We start from the raw sequence: 7,674 nt of genomic DNA on the forward strand, positions 1-7,674 counted from the left end.
GCTGCTTCACCAGGACCCGGTGTTATTTATATAGGAAAAGTCCAAACAGAGGCCCCATAGGTGTTAGGTCCGCGGGTGATCCGTACTCCGAGAGACTAGATGTGTCGAGAGACATTGGATTGGCTGGGACAGATAGACTCCGCCAAGAACCCGGAGATTGACAGACAGTCATACAGAACCTATGACCTGGGATTGGCCGACAGGCTGACGAGTGTGCGTTGCAAACGTTTCGGATCTTGAACCCGGCTAGTCTTAAAGCCCTTCTGCGTGTCTGTCAGCATCGATTCTCAGAGTGACACACTTGTGATGAGCATCCGCATTGACTCATTTTGTTACTCTAGCGGTGTCTTACAGTCTCTAAGACTAGTGATTACCATCAGTTCGATGATACATGAATGCAGTCTCATAGCTAGCCTGTGACTATAAACGCTTATCGGCATGTCCGAGCGCACGAAGCCACTGCTGTTAGAGCATAGAGAGGCGCAGTGAAGCCATAGCCACCGAATATACTACGCACATCTACGCAATAACGTCCTTTTATCTGTAAACAGCATTAGTGTGGACCTCTAGACGGAAAACAGGGTACAGGAAGGTTGGAACAGCGGCGAGGGACCTGCAGAGTTGATGCGCCGGGGATGTGCGGCCTTTGCTGCGAAAGCCTTCAGGGAGCCGTCTTAGGTGGCGACATGATATTAATCCGACGAGTTCCACTTACGGCGCAGCCATCGTGTGTACATAGCCACTTTCTGTGTTTTCGAGAGACTCGGGCACATGGCCGTTTCACCATCTCCCCTCCCCTTTTCCACTCCACCACACCTTCACTCGCACATCCACCGTGACGGCGCCAACACAAGCACCAGCTGTTCTCTGTCCCATTGGGTCTTACATACTCGATGAACTTTCAACCGTCATTCACAATGAAACTCGTTAGGTCGTTAGGTCGTCACAGATGACTACGCCCCCAACGACCCCTGCTCTTGTGTGTGATCAGTGCTTGGGTTCTCACACGCACACATCATGGACCTCCGTCACGACCGCTACAGGCCCTCCTGTGCATGGAATATCACTCGCCTCAACAAGACCTCGTACACGAGCTGCAGTGGCAGTAGCAGCAGGATAGGGTCGTATTATCCGTATTCGCTTCCTGGGGGCTGTTGTGGGAACGATTCAGATGAGGCGCACCCTCGGAAGGTGCGGCCGACGTCCAGCCGGAAATGGAGGTAAGATGGAGGAAGGGTTGGGGCTCTCATGAGCTTTATGTGGGGCGACAAAAAGCTGTCGTACTCCGATAGGGATATCGTAGTACGGCAAGTGTTTTTATGTGTGCAGGTGGTGGTGGGGCACGTCTGTGCCAGGGTATTTTTTCTTTGTCGATTCGTTACCCGTTCCCCTCTTTCTTGTTCCTGATGCTATGGAGGTTGGCTGGGGCTGGTCGGGGGAGTGGGGGGTGTATGTTTCGCCGCCGTCATTGCCGTGCCTGCCCTAATTGTCATGTTCCCATACACGTGCTGCATGTACAGCAGGCCTCGGAAGATGGGGCCGACGTCCAGCCGTGAATGGAGGGTAAGATGGAAGGAAGGGTTGGGGCAGTTCGGCAGCTTGTCCTGTAACGTTGCGGGATTGGAATGTTGGCTACTACAGCGTCCTGTGGCGTCCTCGTGTGATTATGATGCAACACGCCGACACTTAGCGGATGCGTCCGGACGTTTTTTTTATTATTATCCTATGATGATGAGGTACGGATGTAAATTCCGGACGGCCTTCCTGACGCGATGCCTGGTTTTTGTTTCAAGACCGCAGCGTTTTGACGGCATCGCGACTTCGCGTGAAACGGTCGATGGTGCGAAATGCAGGACGTTGCTTGGAATAGATGATGGTGACGCATGCTGCACGAAGAGTTACTTCACAGACATGCACTTGGCTCAGCTCACTTATCTACACACTGTGTCCGTTATTATGGACATGCAAGGGAGCGATGATGCATAGAAGCACCGTACAGTAGAAGCTTGCATGTTGATTAAGTGCTCGTCCTGTAGTGCAGTACGGCAAGTGCGGCGCGGGAGGAGCAGACCGGAATTGGCCAGGGGACAGTGACTGATACGGTAGTGCGTTACAAAGATTAGCTGGGAACAAAGCGCTGAATCCAGACAACGCTAGTTCGCCAGGCAACCGTGCAAGCAAGCGCAAGTCAGAACGTCGTCTGTTGGGGATTTTGAATTGTTTAAATAGTGATTTACTTTGTATTCGGGACCCAGCTCAATAAGAAAGTAGATAAGGCGATTCGACGTTGCTGACATATCGGTCGCCAGTAACAGCGAAGTGATGGCAGAGCGCGAGGAATCGCGCGGCGGAGTCCAAGAAGGCTTGGAGGACATCATCCAACAGCGAGACGAAGGAGGACATCAGAATGGCGGACCAACTAGTTACCCGGAGGGGGCCGATGCGGTGAGTAACAGACGCCAGCTTTCGCTCCGCGCGGTCAGACAGTAGGCACAGCCAGCCGCCGCAAGTTCTGCTATATCAAAGGCATGGGAGAGACCGGACCCAGTATTTTAAAATAGCGGGAAGGGGATGCGCCGCCGCTGTTGTTTGACCAGGCTGGATTAGAAGCTCCGGGTCAGGCCTAGCTTATGAAGAGCACGAATCGGTAGACCGCGAGTGGCCAACTCAGAGCGTCAGTGCTAGTGAGGTTGGGTCCGTTTCCGGTGGATGGCGCCGCGGCAGAGGGGTAGTTGCTTTGAGAATGGCGCAGCGTGGTCTGTTATCCCAGCGGGTCCCTGTCCTGGAAGCAGCCAAAAGTCCGCAATAGCGCCTAGGCAGGGGTACGCCCACTGGGGGCCACGCCCGGGGGAAAAGATGCACCTAGTCGACGGCTTCACACTTCGGAAGGAGCAAATGCCCAACATATAGTAACCATAGCCCTGTAAGTTTTATCCGAAGGAGGTCTCGCGAAGGGCCGAGCTACCGTGTGGAGCTGCATTCTATCCGGAAGGCCAGCCCCAGGGGGCATGCTTTCGCGCAGCGAAGCGCCCAGGCTGAGGTGCATTAGGACTTTAGGTTTGGTTGCAAGCATCCGGAAGGCCAGCCCCAGCGGGTATGCTGTCGCGCAGCGAAGCACCCAGGCTGATTTGCCTTGGGCCGGCAGGTTTAGGTCGCATGCATCCGGAAGGCCAGCCCCAGCGGGTATGCTGTCGCGTGGCGAAGCACCCAGGCTGAGTTGCCTTGGGCCGGCAGGTTTGGTCGCGAGCATCCGGAAGGCCAGCCCCAGCGGGTATGCTGTCGCGCAGCGAAGCACCCAGGCTGATTTGCCTTGGGCCGGCAGGTTTTGGTCGCATGCATCCGGAAGGCCAGCCCCAGCGGGTATGCTGTCGCGCAGCGAAGCACCCAGGCTGATTTGCCTTGGGCCGGCAGGTTTAGGTCACATGCATCCGGAAGGCCAGCCCCAGCGGGTATGCTGTCGCGCAGCGAAGCACCCAGGCTGAGTTGCCTTGGGCCGGCAGGTTTAGGTCGCATGCATCCGGAAGGCCAGCCCCAGCGGGTATGCTGTCGCGCAGCGAAGCACCCAGGCTGATTTGCCTTGGGCCGGCAGGTTTTGGTCGCATGCATCCGGAAGGCCAGCCCCAGCGGGTATGCTGTCGCGCAGCGAAGCACCCAGGCTGATTTGCCTTGGGCCGGCAGGTTTAGGTCACATGCATCCGGAAGGCCAGCCCCAGCGGGTATGCTGTCGCGCAGCGAAGCACCCAGGCTGAGTTGCCTTGGGCCGGCAGGTTAAGGTCGCATGCATCCGGAAGGCCAGCCCCAGCGGGTATGCTGTCGCGCAGCGAAGCACCCAGGCTGATTTGCCTTGGGCCGGCAGGTTTAGGTCACATGCATCCGGAAGGCCAGCCCCAGCGGGTATGCTGTCGCGCAGCGAAGCACCCAGGCTGATTTGCCTTGGGCCGGCAGGTTTTGGTCACATGCATCCGGAAGGCCAGCCCCAGCGGGTATGCTGTCGCGCAGCGAAGCACCCAGGCTGATTTGCCTTGGGCCGGCAGGTTTAGGTCGCATGCATCCGGAAGGCCAGCCCCAGCGGGTATGCTGTCGCGCGGTGAAGCACCCAGGCTGGTTTGCCTTGGGCCGGCAGGTTTGGTCGCGAGTTTCTGGAAGGCCAGCCCCAGCGGGTATGCTGTCGCGCAGCGAAGCACCCAGGCTGATTTGCCTTGGGCCGGCAGGTTTGGTCGCATGCATCCGGAAGGCCAGCCCCAGCGGGTAGGCTCGCGCGGTGAAGCACCCAGGCTGAGTTGCCTTAGGCCGGTAGGTTTGGTCGCAAGTAACCCGGCAGGCCCGCCACAGGGGCACGCTCCCGCGCAGGGTTGGATTACCTTGAACCCGCCTGCATGGATCCGCTTCTGGAAGGCCAGCACTAAGGGTGGTTACCCTCGCTTAGCGAATACCCAGGTTGGGTTGCCTGAGGCTGTCAGCCTCGACCCAGAGAATGCCTTCACGACGCAATGGAACCGCGTACAGGAAAGGGACGAGGAAGGCTCAGAGGAGGGACAGGAAGAGTCGTCAGACAGCGACGACGTCCACAAAGAGGCTTCATCGGCGAAGGCGAATAGACGAAGCAAGGGCAAGCGGCTCCGTACGCGAGGACTTGGAGTCGTGGCCCCATCCCCAAAGCGCGTGGCGGTGACGCGGCTACCGTTGCATGGACCGGTACGAGTGAGGCCGCCGTCGGAGGCGCGGAATGACATTGCCGGGGAAGGAGTACCACGGGACTCAAGGCAGGGCCAGGGAGACCCGGAGCGTGAAGAGAGGCGGATCGCGGCGCGGTTTATCAGGCGGTACGGCATGGAAGGCTGGAAGCAACTGCTGCGCGAAGAACTCCAGGAAGAGGGAGAGGGGGAGCAGCAGCAGTTGGACGTGGGGCCGAACGTGGGGCCTTGAGGAAAGCAGCCCAACAACGTGGGGGCAGGAACAATGCACCAGGTGGCCGCTGCTGGTCCGCAGGGGCAGCCAGCAGTTTACAGCGTCGTCACAGAGAAGGACGTCCAGGAGGCTCACAGCCGCCGTAAGGAGGCATTTAGGGCCGCTCGGGAGGCGCTGAATCTCGGGGAGGCGGCCCGCGTCCCCAACACCCAGCTGTGGGCGACCGTCATGACCCAGGCTGGGGCAATGACGGAAGGCCCATGCGGGCTGCAGGTGGTGAAATCCGCGGTATCGGCGATGCTGGAGCAGGCGGAAGAGGCGGTTGTAGACGCTTTGGCCAATGTGGGCCCAGGGCTGGTCACTGAGCTGCGTGCGTGCTTTAGTGGTGCAATAGAGCCGCATCGTCGCGGAGTGCTAAAGTTTATAGGTCAGCAGGCCAAGCAGGCCTCGAAGGAGCGCTTTGTAGGGCAGGTTACGGGACACCTGGTACAGTGGGGCTGGGTGGAGACGAGTCTGGCGACATTGAAGATGCGGGCTCGTGATGTACGGCTGCACTGGTTGGAGGCTGCACTTCAGGCCGTGAACGTGAGCACGCCGACGTTTCTGGAGATGAAGGAGCGCGCCTGGCCGGCCGTGATCCTGTTGATGCGCGCGGCCCAGAGAATCCACGATGGTCATGACAGGATGGCGGAGAATATCCTGAAGCACAGGGGAGGGGACGGTGGCGACCGCAGGCTGTTGCGGGGCCCCGGCGCAGCAGGGGAAGGGCGGCCGCCGGGGGGCCCCGGCCGCCCAGAGCAGAGGACCGCGGGTTGGGGACAAGTGGGTGGGGGCTTTCAGGCCCCCCCTCGGGACGCGGGGCTGGGAGCGCCTCACGCCGGGGGCCGCGGAGGGCAGCGCCTGAGTCCACCTGCTAGCGTGGTGGCAGCGGTCAATCAGGAGCTAGACCGGCGGGGATTCCAGGGAGTGGGCGCTGGGTCAATCTCGGAGATTGCGTACCGAGGCCACGTAGATGGAAGCAAACTCTGCATTAGCCACGCGTGGAACGGGCGCTGTGCCCGGGCGCAGACGGGGCAGCCCTGCCGGTTTAAACACCCGGCAACGGAGGCAGAGCAAGTGACGCAGCTGGTGGACGCCCTGGTTAGCCGCAATGAGGCGATGCGCAAGGTATAAGTTGTAGTCAGGGGCGCGGGAAACAAGACAATCGGCGGGAAGATAGCTGCTGGTGGGTCGGTTCTGTCGGTGGCGGCTGGAATAAAGCCTGTCGCGGTCCAGGTGTTGGACGGGCGGCCTGTGACTGCCTTTCAGGGCTGGGGACAGCGGTGAGGATCTGGTCACGGTAGGGGGCAGCTCTGCCCTTTTGGACACCTAAGTGTAAGCTCAAAGACCATCTTATCTTGTTTCCCGCCCCCACCGGTTATTATTCGGCTTGTAGGAGACCCAAGCCCAGAGGCCTATGCTAACCAGGTCGACTGAGAGCACGCAGGGAACGTCAAGGGACGATGACAGGAAACCTGACGTGGGTTACCCGGCAGACACTCCGGATGGCGACGGAAGGGATCCGACCGAGTTGGTGTCGTTGGAAGATGACCCTTGCGAAGACGACCAGCGGGTGAGTGACCAGCCGACAGGGCGGAAATCCGGAGGCGTAGGATTAGCACCGGCCCGGGAAGGGAGTGCCCATAACGCCGCGGGCAGGGAAGCACTCCAGCTGCTACAGGAAGCCTGGCAGAGGTTACAGCGGCTGGGTCAGCAGGACGCGGTAGATCCGCGGGATGAACAGGAGTTTCTCGAAGAGGTCGTCCGTTTGCTCCCCGACCCCGAAGACTTCCAACCCGGAAGGATACGACTACATGTTGCAGTGTGGCGAGTGTTCTTTCAGGCAGCTAACGAAGGCCGGCCCCTCACGGACAAACAGAAACAGTGGCTAGAATACCTGCGGGGCGGGATCCAGCTGGAGTGGGTGTCGTGCGACTACCCAGGGCAAGAACTAGCCCCGGAGCGGGGACGCAAGCTAGCTATAGTGCGGGAAATGCTGCGGGTCGCGGCGCCGGATTGCGACCTAGACTTTATGATGGCGGGTGACCGGCCGCGGGCCGTGCAGTTTCCTAACCATCGCAGCGCGACTCAGCACCATGAGTTTGTTACAGACGAATTGAGAAAGGCCCTGGACCGAGGAGTGATACGGGAATGGCCAGCCGACGCGCCTCCCCCCACGGTAGTCAATGGCTTGCGGGTGGTGGAAAAAGACGGAAAGCTGCGCCTCTGTATTAACCCGATGTACATTAACTGTTTCTTGAGGTACCGGCCTGTGAAGTATGAACGACTGGCAGAAGTCCCTAGCTACCTCTTACCGGAAGATTGGCTGTACACCACGGACGACAAGAGCGGGTACTGGCAGCTATCACTCCACGAACGGGAGCACACATATCTGGCTATGCGGTGGCGGGGGCAGACGCTCTTTTGGCCACACCTGCCGTTCGGCCTGGCGCCGGCCTGCCACTTGTACACAAGCATGAAGCTCGAGGTTTTCCGGCCTTTACGGCAGCTCGGGGTCCGCATGTCTTTCCTGATAGACGACCAGATGGGTGCCGCGGGGTCGAAGGCCGCGGCACAGTTCCAGTGTGGGGCGGTGGTACGGCTGCTGGCAGCCCTGGGCTTCACCCTCAGCCTGTCCAAGTGCCAGCTGATCCCCAGAAGGCGAGTCCGTTTCTTGGGAATGGAGGTGGATGCGGAGGCGCAAGCATTCAGAGTACCAGACGACAA

The sequence above is a fragment of the Volvox carteri genome (genome assembly GCF_000143455.1).
Source record: "Volvox carteri f. nagariensis unplaced genomic scaffold VOLCAscaffold_61, whole genome shotgun sequence".
In the NCBI taxonomy this organism is placed as follows: domain Eukaryota; kingdom Viridiplantae; phylum Chlorophyta; class Chlorophyceae; order Chlamydomonadales; family Volvocaceae; genus Volvox; species Volvox carteri.